The sequence below is a fragment of the Carassius auratus genome, chromosome 32 (genome assembly GCF_003368295.1).
Source record: "Carassius auratus strain Wakin chromosome 32, ASM336829v1, whole genome shotgun sequence".
Taxonomy (NCBI): domain Eukaryota; kingdom Metazoa; phylum Chordata; class Actinopteri; order Cypriniformes; family Cyprinidae; genus Carassius; species Carassius auratus.
The window spans coordinates 22,217,126-22,233,919 of NC_039274.1; positions in this window are offsets into that span (position 1 = coordinate 22,217,126).

Here is a 16,794-nt window from a genome sequence, read left to right on the forward strand (position 1 = left end):
GAGAAGACAACAAATAATAGTTTACATGTATCGTCACGGTGAGTTGTGTGCCTTCACAAAGAGTTTAAAACTATATATAGTTTGTATATATAAAACAAAACTATAAAGGGCTCAGTCAGTGTTCAGTGAAAATGTGCTAATCTTATAATAGCCTTGAACACACACACTGGCGAGTAAAATCTAAGAATTTATTAACAATCAACATAATTTAGTCGCCCAGAGAAAAAATTTAGTCGCATATGCGAGTTATTTACTCGCAATGTAGAGGGTTGTTTTGACGGGTTGCCGTGAATACCTTTAAATTGACACTGGTTTTACTCAAATGAAACGGTAAAAGTGTGTGAAGTGACTCAGAACAGTTCTGGTGATGTTGTTTATGTATTCATGTCTTCGTTGAGATGCTGAAATTGCTCCAAGCGTCACATGCTTCAGTCTATGTAGTAAACAAAACTGCACGTCTCTGCCATTCATTCATTCACACAGAGACGCGCAGAACATGCAGGATTCATATTTCAACCAACTTTTGAGGCTAAACATTTACAGATACTGGTCCATATGGAGATTTGATTAATGTATGCTTTGACAAATTCCATGACTGTCCATATTAAAATGTAAGTTTCATTTTCATGACTGGATTATGAGATTCCGTCCGTGTTTTCTTCTTCGTGGAAATCATATCGCTGTATGCGTCAAAAACTTAGTTGACCGGGTACTCTATACCACCGGTACTTAAAGAAACCTGGTACCGTGACATTTTCATTTTTTTTTTTTTTTTGTACCGACTTGGTACTGAAATACCGGGTCTTTTGACAACACTGCTTTGAATACAAAGATACAGAAAATTGTCACCTTTTGTCAGCATTGTTAGCTAAGCATGTGCATTCCACAAATTCACAGAATGATTTCCACTGTTTGTTTGTTTAATTAATTTATTATTTTATTGTTTTTTTGCATTGTTTTCCCCTCTAAAGTACATTAAGAATATTAATGAAATGGGAAGATTCATATTTTAAACTGTACTGCAAATTGAGAGCTAGTTTTTGCTGAAAGAGTTAATAATGTGGAGATGTGTTAAGAAAAGGGAGGTGAATGAGAGCGAGGCCTTGCAGATCCATATGTCTTAAGCCCTCACACTTAGGGGTATATTTAGGAGGGAAAGTCAGCAAAATAACTAGATTAAATCTTCCTCTCAGCATATGCATGTTTGAAACCAAGAGTGTGGGTGCATGTGTAAATGACCATAATTTATGCTTGCTTCACTACATTTCATTATTCTTGTCTGTGTGTATATGTGTTTTAAGCCATTATGTGAAGGCTGTATGTAGAGCACACAGCTGTATCAGAGCGTCATTTACAAACTGGGTCTGTTTCAGACAGACAGAGATGGGTCTTTCTTCTAGACCCTTTGAGGTACGGCTTCAGGTTTCATATAGTTTTTGGGACAAAGTCCAACCCCAAGCAGAATTCTCCATACAATAATTGGTAGAAGACTTTCTCCTATTAATACTTCTCAGACTGCGGCCTGTTTTGGATTTCTCTCTTCCCCCCCCCTCCTCTAACTCCCCTTTTCCCCAAACGAAATCAGTTTTTTGTGCTGCCACTCGGAGGGCTGTGGGACAGGGCCCTGACCCCGGGCATGCTGCTCTAATGATGAGAGGATGAAAGCGCTGAAGTTGGTTCCCAGGCTGGCCCGTAAGGGGGTGCATTGCTGTGAAATGGGCAGATAATGGAGACCAGGTGTGTTTAGGGGATCCAAAGAGGAGATATTCCCCTCTCCTCGCCTTTTCCTAAATGGGAGGTGCATTCCTGCTCAGAGTCCATACTCTGCCTGGCAAATTATAGATTTGCCATTTAATATCACTGACAGTTGTTGTTAACGTTTTGTGTATACAGGTGCTGGTCATATAATTAGAATATCATAAAAAAGTTGATTTATTTCACTAGTTCCATTCAAAAAATGAAACTTGTATATTATATTCATTCATTACACACATACTGATATATTTCAAATGTTTATTTATTCTAATTTTGATTAATATAACTGACAGCTAAGGAAAATCCCAAATTCAGTATCTCAGAAAATTTGGATATTGTGAAAAGATTAAATTTTGAAGACACCTGGTGCCACACTGTCATCAACTAATTAACTCAAAACCCCTGCAAAGGACTTTAAATGGTCTCTCAGTATAGTTCTGTAGGCTACACAATCATGGGGAAGACTGCTGACTTGACATTTTCCAAAAGATGACCATTGACACCTTGCACTAGGAGGGCAAGTCACAAAAAAGGTCATTGCAAAAGAGGATGGCTGTTCACAGAGCTCTGTGTCCAAGTACATTAATAGAGAGGCAAAGGGAAGGAAAAGATGTGGTAGACAAAAGTGTTCAAGCAAGAGGGATAAGCGCACCCTGGAGAGGATTGTGAAACAAAACCCATCCAAAATGTGTGGGGGGATTCACAAAGAGTGGACTGCAGCTGAAGTCAGTGCTTCAAGAACCACTATGCACAGACATATGCAAGACATGGGTTTCAGCTTCGCATTCCTTGTGTCAAGCCACTCTTGAACAATAGACAGCCTCAGAAGCATCTAAAGACAAAAAAGGACTAGACTGCTGCTGAGTGGTCGAAAGTTCTCTGATGAAAGTAAATTTTCCATTTCCTTTGGAAATAAGGGTCCCAGAGTCTGGAGTAAGAGAGGAGAGGCACACAATCCATGTTGCTTGAGGTCCAGTGTAAAGTTTCCACACTCATTGATGGTTTGGGGTGCCATGTCATCTGCTGGTGTTGGTCCACTGTGTTTTCTGAGGTCCAAGGTAAACGCAGCCATACACCAGGACGTTTTAGAGCACTTCATGCTTCCTGCTGCTGACCAACTTTATGGAGATGCAGATTTCATTTTTGTGCCAATGCTACTAGTACCTGGTTTAAGGACCATGGCATCCCTGTTCTTAATAATTGGCCAGCAAACTCACCTGACCTTAACCCCACAGAAAATCTATGGGGTATTGTGAAGAGGAAGATGTGTTATTCCAAACCCAAGAATGCAGAAGATATGAAGGCCACTATCAGAGCAACCTGGGCTCTCAGAACACTTGAGCAGTGCCACAGACTGATCGACTCCGTACCACGCCTAATTATTGCAGTAATTCAGGCAAAAAGAGCCCCAACTAAGTGTTGAATGCTGTACATGCTCATACTTTTCACGTTCAAATTTATTATCTTATTATTGCCTAACATAGTGATATTTAAAATTCAATTAACTGTAGATGCTGTTGTAACATTTTTATGAAAAGTTCTGAAATGTTATTTATTTCCAGTAAAATCTTACTTAACAGTGTTGAATGTATGAGCTTATGATCATAAAGCACCAAAAAGATCAGTGTTAATTAAACCCCTATGTGATGTCACATAAAGTTGATGCCCTTCCAAGTGATTGCTTCCAAGTGCAATTTTTAACTACCACATTCACATTAGTGAAAACAGACATTTACAATGGTAGCTTTAGCGACATTAGCCTTACAAAGCCCAACATAGCACCCTGGCAGCATGCCACTATCATAGATTATCGATTCAATAAAACACAAACATACTCAGAGAGCAAATTTCCTCTTCAACTATTTACGAGCACCACAGTTCCTTACAGTGGCCGAACCAATTCAACCCCTCACCATGTGGGCCACAGCATGGCAGGCCATCCCTGCAGTGTTAGAATGGATGTTGAAAACAATAAAACGAGGTTACGTACTGCAGTTTGTTTGGAGGCCGCCATTATTCAACGGCGTGGTCCTATCCTCTGTGACAGGTGAGGATGTGCATGTCCTTCGCTCAGAGGTAAAATCTATGCTGAGGAAAAGGGCCATAGAAGTTGTCCCCCCAGCGCAGAGCAAGTCAGGCTTCTACAGCCTGTACTTCCTCGTCCCCAAAAAAGATGGCGGTCTCAGACTCATCCTCGATTTAAGGCATCTGAACCAGGCCCAGATGAAGATCTCATTCAGAATGATCACTTTGAAGCAGATCCTCGGTCAATAAGCCCAGGGGACTGGTTCTTTTCCCTGGATTTGAAAGATGCTTACTTTCACATCCATATAGCCCCCCATCACAGCCGCTTCTTGAGATTAACTTTTTGAGGCATATCCGTTCGGGCTGTACCTGGTCCCCCGCACTTTTATGAAGTGCATAGATGCGGCTCTCTCCACTCTGAGACAGTGCAAATTACCTCGACGACTGGCTCGTTTTGGCCCAGTCAGAGACAGAGCTGGTGGCTCACAGATCCCTCCTCCTCAACCAGCAGTGTTTGGGGCTCAGGATAAATTTTTCCAAGAGCTTGTTGTCCCCCAGCCATATGTATCATGTTCCTGTGGACAATTATCGACTCGACCCATATGCAGGCCGTAGTCTAGCCAGAACACGCTCTGGCCATTAGGCTCGGAACAGCCCTGCCGCTCAAGAGGTTTCAAAAGATGCTACATGCATCAACTACAGTTTTGGCTAAAACCTCAAGTTCCCCCTCCCCACCCTGATGGCATGGTCACCACATGATCAAGGTGAGCCAGACATGCTGTGGCGGACAGTCATGTTCACGGATGCTTCCAAGACGGGCTGGGGAGCCCTGTGCGAAGGCCATCCGAGAAGGCATCTGGACGAGTACAGAAAGCAAGCTCCGTGTCAACAGCCCGGAAATGCGGGCTGTATGTTGAGCTCTCTACGATTTCTTACCACTCCTGGCAGGGAACCACGTTCTAGTCCGGTCAGACAACATGACAGTGGTGTCCTTCATAAATGGCTATGGTGGGCTCTCCTCAAAACCTCTATTCACTCTAGTTCAAAGCTTCCTAGAGTGGACCCAGCACCACCTGCTCTCGCTGAGGGCAGCGCATGTGTAGGGCGTCCTGAAAACTGGGGCAGACATGTTGTCCCGGGGTAACCTCTACTCAGAGGTGTGGAGGCTCCATCCCCAGACTGTTCAAAGGATTTGGGACATCTTTGGGAGGTCGACCTCTTCTCCTCCGAAGACATTTCTCATTGCCCAATCTTTTTTTTTCAAAAATAAAGGATGCTCTGGCCTATGAATGTACAAGTCTCCCCCTTTATGTTTTTTTCCCCTACAAACGCAGGTCCTTTCAGCTGCGTCCGGGTCCCTGGGGCTAGCTTTGTCCCCTAGACGTTCTCAGGCCTCTTGGTGCCTGAACTGTAGGAGGTCAACAAGATGGCTGGTGTAATATCATCCCTGACTGGTCTGGTATATTTTACGTATTCGTTACAAGCCCTTCTTAGTGCTCCGGGTGAATACCTGGTCATCCTTCCTGACAGCACGGTGTGAATGTATTGTCCCCGTAAGGTCTCAGCCTACAGGGGGGCGGGCGGGCTCGCTCACCATAGGCTCGCGTGGCAGTTTTGTCGAACTCCATGAACCAGTGGTCGGGCAGTTTCACTGCATTGTTATATAAACATTTATTTGTAATATTCTAAGAATCCTAAAAAGTGCATTATTTGTTATTTAAACATTATTAATGTTACGTAAAGGTTACGACATAGTTTCTTACAACATTCTACTAACTTTTACACAAAATATAATGTTATTTAAATTTTAATTTTTAATATACTAAGAACTAGTATACTACTTACAATATCCAGTTGTCAGTTCTTGTTGTGATTAGAATATTATTTAAAGGTTACAGAATAAAAAAATTTTGATCTCAAAACATCTCTGTCAACTTATATTAAATATAATAAAAATTGTAAGAATGTTCCATAAACATTACTTTAAATAACTTTTAAAAACATAATTGAGAATGTTCCCTGTCATGCCAGTATTAAACGGCAACATGTACAGTCCTTAGTCTTAATGTGGTCTTGTACTTCAGGTATGAATATTACAGCATTAAACCTAAGCTTATTGGTTCTTCTGTGAATTCCTGCACAAACACCCTTTTATCTGCAAACTTCCAGCGATTAAACCAGACCAGAGCAGTGATCCTGTGATATAATGACTCTCTTTGATGCTGATAAGTGTTTTTCTGCATAGATGAGCCTTTGTGTTATCTTTCATCCAGAACACCTTCATTTGTTGAGCGTTTACCCCTGATGCTTGCTGTTAATCTCGAGTAGCTGAAGTTTTAAAGGAAAGGTCAGGAGGATCAGGCCGCAAAAGTGTTTCTAATCAGACCAGACAGTCTCACAAAGCTCCCTCGTAATTACAATCTAATTAGCAGGCACCAGATGAAATCCAGCATGCCATTTGACATCAATAATTTAACTCCTTCCTAGACGGCCTTTAAAGAACATGTCTGAGGAACGGATATTGCAGCTGGCGTTAAAATACAGAATTTCTCACTCTTGCTCCTCACCGCAGGTCATAGAGTGTGTCAAACGCAGGCGGTTATAGAGCTGCTTATGAGGGCCTTTACACTAGGGGCTCAATCTAGACCCTCAACATCACAGTACTTCTCAAAAACCGCTCGTCCTTCAAAGGGAATGTGATATCATAATAAAGCTGGATATTGTTTCACTCAGATTTTCCCATTATGATCTCGGTCATGTTAAGCCAAAATTTAGATGTTGCTGGGGGCAGGGTACGTATCTGAACGTATGTGATGAGGAGGGACAGGACGCTAAGGCAATCATTTTTGAGAAATATTGTAAAGAGATATTTCCATTTGATTTACTCGCTCTGGCTATTGAAATGTCTGTCACTTTTAACTGTTTATCTTGTAAGATGGGGAAAAATGCAATTCCGTTTTTGCCATGTTTGCTTTTCTGGCATATTAATCAAATATTGACTTTGTGTTAACTATAGAATTCCAGGAATAGACGAAAAAAAGAAAAAAAAAAAAAAAGAAAAAAGAAAATGAGGCACGAAAGTGTTGTATACCACAGATATTAAAACAGAGCTTTGTGGCAAGAAGGTGGCTTCTTGCACTATTATGTCCAGCCTCTTTATAATTACAGACTTTTTCTAGTGTGGAGAATTGCTTTGACATACAATCGTGTGCAGCTATCTGAAGTTATTCTTGTATAAAGCTTTTTGGCAGAAGCAGGCGTGCTGAGTGTCTGAACAGAAGGAAATAGGATTTCAAAGACCAATCCCTATTACTTTGTGACTTAGGCTGTTTGCAGCAGAAATGTGCCCTGTACTGTTAGTCGATTGTGATGCGTTGATCAAATTTTTGTGTCCTTTCCTCTCAAGACTGTGAAGTCACCTGACAGGCCCTGATAGAATAAGTATCGACTGCACAGGAAGGATCAGTATTCTCAAGTTTGTAACTGACATTGTGTGTGTGTTCGTCTTTTTTTAATAATAACAGTTGTCTCATAAATACCTTTTGAGGAATTGTTTTTGTAATTATTTTTTTTTTTTCAGAAAATTAACCACAAGTTAACCACAAATAAATAGGACAATGCTTGGTGCCTGGTTAGAAAATGTACATTTTCTAACAGAGTAAAAATATGGAAATATCGCTTATGTAAAGAAAATATATCTTCTTATTAGCTAACAATATCTATTTTTTTTATTGTTTATTGAAAATATACTGAAAATTTATAAATTCCTGTATACTGAAAAATACAAGGAATTGCTGCTTTTCATATTTTAAAATATGAGACAATGTTGGTCATAATATGTATATATGTACATGTAATAAGATATGGCACATATGAGTAAATTTTTTTTTAACATATATTTACCATATGTTCACATTTATATGCCAATATGTATGTACAATATATGTACTCAGTTGTGAGAGAAATAAATATATGTATTTTTATTTTTATATAGTATCTAAAGAGCTTGATCGATTATGTTATAAATTTCAAATGTCATCTTACATTCAATGTTGCCATGACTTTAAGAAGATGTCCAGTATATGTCTATATAATCTAAACAATAATGTAAGATAATGTGTTTAGCTTTATGTAAGGGCAATCATTTATTCATGGGAGGAAAATAAAGAATGTAAGAAAAAACTTAGACATTTCATATTCTTTTTGTTTTATTTCAACTTTGGTTAGCAAGTTGAACAGCTTAGCCTACTAGCTAATCCTCAATGTTTATTTTTTACATTCCATTTGTGGATGGATCATTCCATCAGCTTCTATCAAGAGATCAGGCTTTGACTGGTTAGTATGGTCATGTTAGCTCCATTTAGTAAATACAATATTGTAACTACAACATCTGACTGTAATCCAATGCATCTTTCTTTATTTGATAGTCATTAAAACGGATTTCATTATAAACCCAGACTTACTGAAAAAAAAAAAAAAAAAATATATATATATATATATATATATATATATATATATGGAGTAATTATTATTATTAATATTATTTGTTTTTGTTTTTTCTTAGTGCAGAACAATAATAATTAATAATCTAATGAACCGTTTTCCACTATAAAGAACCGTTTGTGCAGTGGAAAGGTTCAATTGATATTTAATGTTCATCATGGAACCATTAATGCCATTTAAGGAACTTAATTTTAAAAAGTATATTGCTGCTTTTTTGATTAAGAGCCTCGAACAAAACTCTCACTATTTTTCAAAGATTCAAAGCCATGATCCCTACTTGCCATGTGTGTGTGTGTTGCGCATAAGGTCAACATTTATATGATAATTTCTGAATCCTTTTCCACCTTGTTGTGCCTTCCAGGAATTTCTGAAATCATTATTTTTAAGAATTCTATGGGATTCAGATACACATTTTCCTATTAAACATCAATCAAACTAAAATTATTATTTTGAAACGAGCAGCAGAAAGAAGGCACATTTGACCTGAGGAAACACATATTAAAAAGTTTTCTCTCCAATGAAAGACAGACGGTGCACAAAACTAATCTTGTTCCATGCTTATCTGGTGATAATCACTTAACAAGGAAATTGCCTCATATTAGAATCTGGGAGACTGTAAATGTGTAGATTTCTGGTGAACACAGACATGCTGTATCTGAATGAGGTGTTAGAGAGCAGTGATATTGTTTCCTGTCTGGATGAAAGGATTACAGTATGTGTATGTTAGTTTCATTATGTGGAGATAAAAGCTTTTGATACCTCACACTGATGTTTTCCTTTACTTGTGCCACCAGTACAGCCTTGCATCTGCTTTCAATCATTCTATGCTGGTCCCTGACTACAGTATATCTGAGCATTCTTTTTTTCTTTAAAGTACTCACTCATGCTTTGTGATTGACACAAACGTATGCATAAAAAGCAATCAAGCTACAGTATAGGCTTAAATGACAAAAATGAAAAGCTTTTCACGTAGAGCTCAATAAACAGCATTTGTGGAATAATAATGCATAACTGAAAGTAAATTGGGCAAGACAATGGAATATGTAATACAAAATGCATAATATGACATATATGTTGATGTTTAGCCAGAAGACTTATGGGCTCTTCACACCAAAGATAATAATTATAACTAGAATTAAAAGTTAGTGAACTAACTTTGATGTTGGCTTGGCCATCTTGGCCATGGAGCAAAAGAGCCAAAGTACTTGTGTGCCCAACATTGAGTTGCCCCGCTGCAAAATTAATACACATAATAATGCCATAAAAAAATACACCTGCAACAGTCTTTTTCCATGCTCCCTTGCTGTTTTCTTTTTTTAATAAAAAGCCTGGGCTATGATAACAGCTATGACAGGGTTGTCTAGCTGGATGTGAAATAAGTCATGCCTATTTTTCTCGTGTATGTATTTCACAGTCCTGCCACCGTTGCGTTGTGGGCAACGACACACAAGATTACTGAAACAATGCATTTTAAATCAAGGAGATCATAAGGGGTCCAAGCACAATGGTTTGTATAGATGATGCAGTTACACACTGTTTAAAATTGTTTAATTTGTACTGTATGTTCATTCTATTTATTTATTTGTGCTATTTACATAATGTTTACTTTTTTTAAGTTTGTTTTTGTTAATGTAAAATAGCACTGCATAGTCTTCACTGTAAAATAAAATACACAATCAAACCAAAATGTATTCAGACACCTTCAACATTTCTCACATAATCACAGTTTATTTGCTGTAGTTTAGAAACTGGTAATAATATATGACAATAACTCAGAACAAATTCATATTGATAATTTCGGATAACTTTGATAAAAATATATGTAATGGAATCAACCAAAACTTCAGACAGCTGTCAGTATGACAATATTTACACAACTATCAATACTTTGTTGAACAGTTACCAAGCAAGAAATGCTTAATTTGGTTCAGTCTGTGGTGTGAAAAGGTTGCATTAACAATTAAAGAAAGAAACACTTAAGCAAAACATGGGCAGGTCCTTAATTATTATTTTTTTAATCAATTTCACTGGTAGCCTACAGTATTAAGAATTTGTGGGTATAATATTTCACAGATCACTATTTTGCCATACTCACTTACATAAATGAACTAGTGGCCTGCACCCACTAGTAAAACAATTCTATCTGATTTTTGGATTGACTTTGGATAAATTCTTGTACTACAAGGTAAATCAGTCAAGAGCAGTGAGTGATTTACTTTCATTTTCATACATTAAAGACTCTGACAGCAGAGCTAGTAAATTAGGCGCGGTCCCTTTAAGAGACAAACGCATCCATTATGATGATACACATCCGATTTTTTTTTTGCAACTCTTTACTTTCACTTAAGACATAACCACATACTTATTCGAACACACTTTCCAACACGGGTATTTCGACATATTTTGTATGTATTTGTTGTCGGTACAAAAGCAAGAAGACTTTGAGACGCGTCTCTGCTTGCCCTGAACAACACCGCGCTGCTGAATTGAGCTCTTTCGCTTTTCGCTCTTTTTTCTGTTTATTTAAACTGCGATTTGAATTTGTTCGTTCAGGTCCAGGAGGAAGTGAACGTCCTGAACGAGAGCTCGGTTCAGTGTTGACGCGCGGCTCTCTCTCGTGCACACGCGCCATCAGCTGCTCAGTCCAGTTTCCCGCAGTGCGGGGCTGAAGCGCGAGTTTACTGTGACGTTCCGCCTGATGATTCAGTTAGAAACCAGCTAAGACCAGCGTGACAGTGGCCAAAACTACTTTAAAACCATTTAATATATTATTCAAATTGTTTTGTGCCGTTTCGCTGCAGTGTTTTAAAGGCTGTAAATGTGTACTTCAAGTGTTCAGAGGAATACGTCGCGAGCTCGCTGTGATGTTCAGCCTGATGATTCAGTTAGAAACCAGCTAAGACCAGCGTGACAGTGGCCAAAACTACTTTAAAACCATTTAATATATTATTCTAATTGTTTTGTGCCGTTTCGCTGCAGTGTTTTAATGTGAAAGGCTGTAAATTCTCTGTGGACTTCAAGTGTTCAGAGAAATACATTGCCAGCTCGCGAGCAGTTGGCTGCCGCGAATATATCATGTTATTACTTTAAACAGTTCAGAAACATCTCAATTTAGCTCTTGGTGTGTTCTAACGTGTGGATTGCGTGCAATAGCGTTTTTAAAATGTCTTAAATAGGAATGAATTCGCTTGTTGTCGGCTCCGTGTAGACAGCCTGAGCTGAGCAGCAGTGATTCTTCTCTCGTCTGACTGCTCCCCTCCCCTTAAATGTCATTGCAACTGTAGGGGCGCAATTTTTCTCAGACAATGTAAGTCTATGGGTAATGAATTTGGACATTTAAAAATTAATAAAAAAAAAACTTTAAGTCTGATCAGTCTGAAAAGATATAGCACACACCACCGCTCTATCCCGCAGGTGTCTGCCGAGTTTGGGGCTTGTGGCTTTAAAGCCCTAGGAGGAGTAGCGTTCAGAATTTCTGTCAGAAAAATAATAATAAGAAAAAGAAGAAGAAGAAGTTTAAATAGCATAACAGTATGTTGGCTTGTTGCCAAGCCAACATAATGACAACCAATGTTGGGGAAAGTTATATTTAAAAGTAATATTTTACAATATTGCAGTACTCAACCAAAAAAGGAACTAATTGCATTACTCAACTACTTTTTATGGAAAGTAACACATTATGTTACCTTTGCCCTACTTTTGTCACCTGGGCTAGGCTTGCATATTTATTTATTTTTTTTTTAATGACAAAACCCCTAAAAGTTTTTTTTTTTTTTTTTTTTTTGGTAACTGTAAAGTTCAAAACAATAAGCCTCATGCTGAAGAAAGTGCCTCTGCACCTAACTCAAAATTTCTCTCAACATTGGGAAAGTTGTCAGTGAATAAATGGGAAAACAAATTAATTTGCGTAATTGATTTGAAAAAGCAACTCGGATATTTTGTTGTTTTTACAAAAAAATATGAACTTCATATGTAATTTTGACATTTTCTTCTATAAAAACTGAGTGAATCTTTGGTAATAAGTACTGTATTATGCCCTATACGCATGTAATCGAGCTTGTATTGACTGTGGGATATTCATTTATGGCGGACAAGCTGCATGGTTTTTCGCTGGTTTGTTGCTTGTCTACCAACAAAATTTTGTTACCAAAACCCATTATCTCCTTAGGGTGGTTTCAGCTGGATTTCATTTTTAAAAAATGTAAGCATGCAGGGTAATACATTTTCTGTAACGGATACTGAGCAATACATTCCACTGTTCCTTCGATTTATTAATTTTTGACCAAACGTTCCCGCTTGACTACTGTAACGAGGTATGATGTATTGAGCCATTGCTGTTGCCATGGAGACCATAGTCCCCTGTTACTTGTCACTAGAACACAAACACGCACCGACATCTAATGTCATTCCATTCCATTCCACGTGGGAGAGCAGTGAGGAAAAGACAGAGCATCCCCGTGTGTATCTCTCTCTCTACACACACACACACACACACACACACACACACACACACACACACACACACACACTCACAAACACACATCATTCTTTGTGCAAAAATTGTGTGTTATTTTTGAGAGATTTATCAGTGTGTTCCGTTCCCGTGTGCAAGTGGGCAGGAGAGAGAGAAGAGGCCTTCAGGGGAGGGGAGGCACCTCGTCTGCTGCCTCCACCCATGCCTTCAGAGATTGAAGGTGGATCTGTAGATTACAAAATGGAGTCAGCATGTCTCAGAATAATTGCTTTTTCCAGAGAGACCTCTGTCATCTCTCTCTCAGCCTCTAAAGCCTCTAGTCTGCCGGTGTCTAGCAAGAGCTAACTCTCATTAGAGTATTAGTAGAGTATTAATAGATTGGTAGGGTTAGGGTAAGAATAAGTTGACATGTACTTGCAAAGTCACTTCATTTACAGCGATATCGTTGACTTGATTGCAAATGATTGCACAGTTACTATTTAAACTGAACTGAGATGAGCTGAATGATGAGATCACTGAATTCAGTGATGAACTGCCTTTAACTGTCATTTTGCATTATTGACACACTGTTTTCCTAATTAATGCTGTTCAGTTGCTTTGATACAATCTTTTTTGTTTAAAGCATGGGATGATAGCAATGAGAGTTAGTAGACATGTAGGTGGCAACATTTATTATTGTCAACAGAATGTTCAAAAGAGACTATCAAAATAAAGTGTTACAGAAATGTACTGTTTTAACTATAGTTTTAAATATAAAAATTCAGTTTAATTTATATATCCATTGGTCTCTCTGTTCAAACTAAGGCTGTTAATTGAATAGATTAATTTTAATCAACTTGCATGATATTCCAACATCAGCGCCATGGCATTTACAACCTTGGTGACTGGTTCAAAAAACATGAGTGCCCATGAGCTAAAAAGATGAAAAAAGTTCTTATTTTGTATAGAAAACTGCCATTGAATTGATTAATAGCTTTCTCCAGATATTAGATCACTGTGGTCTGAAGATAGTAAATTCCTTATTATGAGTCGCGGTGCATGATTAATTGCATACGTACAATATTTTAATTGCATTATTTTATTTTTATAAGTAATTTCACCATTGAAAGTAAACAAGCTGAAATTAAACAGATATTACTGCTTTGTGAAAAAAAAAAAAAAAAAAACTAAAGTCATATTCCAAACTCGAATGAGATTCCAAATGAAGTTGTCCTCATTCAGAAGTGTTTTATTCTAGGGCTGTATAATTTGCAAGCTGCTGACTGTCCTCTTGAGCTTCACTGTGGTGTCTTTATTGCTGAATATTGCTCTCATTTAAATGGAGATATGGTTGAACAAGCAAACAGATTAACAGCAATCAGAATACTTCACACTGCAGTGACTCACACACAGCAGAACATGATCTAACTGTCACTGTGACCTAGACACAAAGTGAGTGAATGAGATTGTTTCACACAGTTTATTATATCACTGCTAGCTCCGGTCTTGTATTCCAACTGGTCATTACAGAAGTCTAGCTGTGCTAAAATTCACTATACAGTAACAGCTGTGACACGAAACACATTCACCATATCACTGCACAGCATCCACACAGGCCAAACATTCACCTTAATATTTTTTTATGATGTAACTATTTAATAAAAGCTAAAAGTCACAGGCTGTGTTGCATTGTGAATATCAAGGAGTCAAGGTTTAGCTGGTTAGTGTGGTCTAGTTAGCCCCTGCTGGTAGAGGCTGTAACTACACCATCTGGGCCTAAAAAACGACTTTCCCCATTGACAAAATAAACAAAAAAACTGTGATATTATGAAATATTAATACAATTCAAAAGAACAGTTATATTTTTAATACATTTTAAATGTAATTAATTTCTATGATTTCAATTTTCAGCAGCCGTTACTCCAGTGTTAAGTGTCACATAATCATTCAGAAATTGTTCTAAAATACTGATTCAAGCATGCAAAAATATTTCTTAATATTACACATTTTTAAAACAGCTTTTATGTTTAACAGTTGTTTATGAAAACAATGATACACTACTATGCTAAAGGTTGGTGTAAAAAATATAAAATAATAATACTTTTGTTCGATGACACATTAAATTAATCAAAAGTGACAATATATATATATATATATATATATATATATATATATATATATATATATATATATATATATATATATATATATATATATATATATTGATATAACATATAAATAAGATATAAATAACATGATATAACAATTTTTCTATATTTTTTGTACAAATAAATGCAGCCTTGTTGATCATTAGAGACTTTCAAAAAGAAAAATCTTAATTACGCCAAACCTTCGACAGTTTTTAAAAAAAATAGTGTTTTACTGTAAAACATGTATTGTTCTGTGTAATATAATATTCACACATAAAAAGTCACATATTTTACTTCCAAAAACTGTATTTTACTGTAAAAGTATATGCCATTTTAATTAATTTATTAATTTATTTTTACAGTAGATAGTTTGGGAACTAAACATAGTTACAGAGTAACAATGTTTGTAGTCATGACTTTATTCACATTATATCACGGTCTCTCACACCTTGCTGCTCGTGTTACTCACTGGTGAGAAAAAGCCACTTCTCATACTGAGATCCTGCGGTCTATGGGATGAATCGGGAGAAATGAAGTAGAATTATGGGTAGTCAAGATGGTGTTGAAATTGCTCTAAAAACAAAAGTGTTGGGGGAGTGATCACAGACGAGTGATGAAACTTACAATGTAAAAGACAGAATGTGATACTGCTCAGGAAACCTTCTGGCTTTCGGTCTTACTCTGCTATCAACTTTTTGTATTGATAAACTAGTTTTCCTCCTTTAGTGTTTATGCATCTTACCTTGTTATATATATATATATATATATATATATATATATATATATATATATATATATATATATATATATATATATATATATATATATATATATATATATACAGAGTAGTAATGCGGGCCAAAAAAACTACAAGGATAACACTACAAGCTAAAAATGACTTTATGCTGTATTTTATCCCCCCCCCCCCCCCCCCCCCCCCGACATTTTAAACAACTTGTCATAAAAGTGATTTTAGTGGATGTCTACAGTATAGTCAGTTCTCAGGTATCCAGAACAAAGTGTGATTAAAAAGGGTGAAACAAATTCAAGTTTCATTCAATTTTTTTTTTTACACTTTTCCCTCTTTTCTCTTTTTTCAGCTCTTCAGAGAACAAAGTTTGACTGTTTCTTTCTAAAACCTGCACAATGCCAAACTAAGGCTATTTCTTCCCGCTTTCACCCCTCCCAAACACACGTCTGCATGTGAGCGACACAGGGCTTTTCTCACCTGCAAGTAATAAAGGGTCCAACACAGAGAGAGAAAACAAGTGAGGATTAATGTTCAATGTGAGCAGATTATTTTCCGAGAGAAGACAGGAAGGAATGTAGCGCACCGACAACAGTGCCAGAGAAGCAAACATAGAAGAGATCTACACTGCATGGGGACAGAAATAGTTGATTAAAATAATAATAATAGGCTAATAATAAAAATGAAGGGGAAAATACACAAACTGTCAGGTTGCCATGGCTTAAGATTCGACTTAATTGAAACAATCACTGTAACACATGCACACATCACAGCACATAAATGCTCTAAATAGCTTGATTTTAGTTTGAATGCCACATCAAAATATCAGTATAACATGCTGTATATCTATGCAGTGGTTACATGCTTGAAAGAAATGAGGAATGATCCTGGGCCAGACAGTTTGTTGACTCAAACCCTCCTACTTTCCCCACAGGACTTTCTCTGTTTTCCTGTAAGCCGCTAAACTGAGATCCCATGTACTTGCAATGAAAAGTGACAGTAAATTGACTAAACCATTGGAAATCAATGGAAAGTAAATGCACTTCTTAAGTACAAGTGAACAGCTGAGAGCTTCTGTCTTTTCTCTCCTTTTTCTCTCCTCCTTATTCTCAACCTTTCTTTCTCTCTTTCTTGCTGTATCTCAACATTTTCTCTATCTA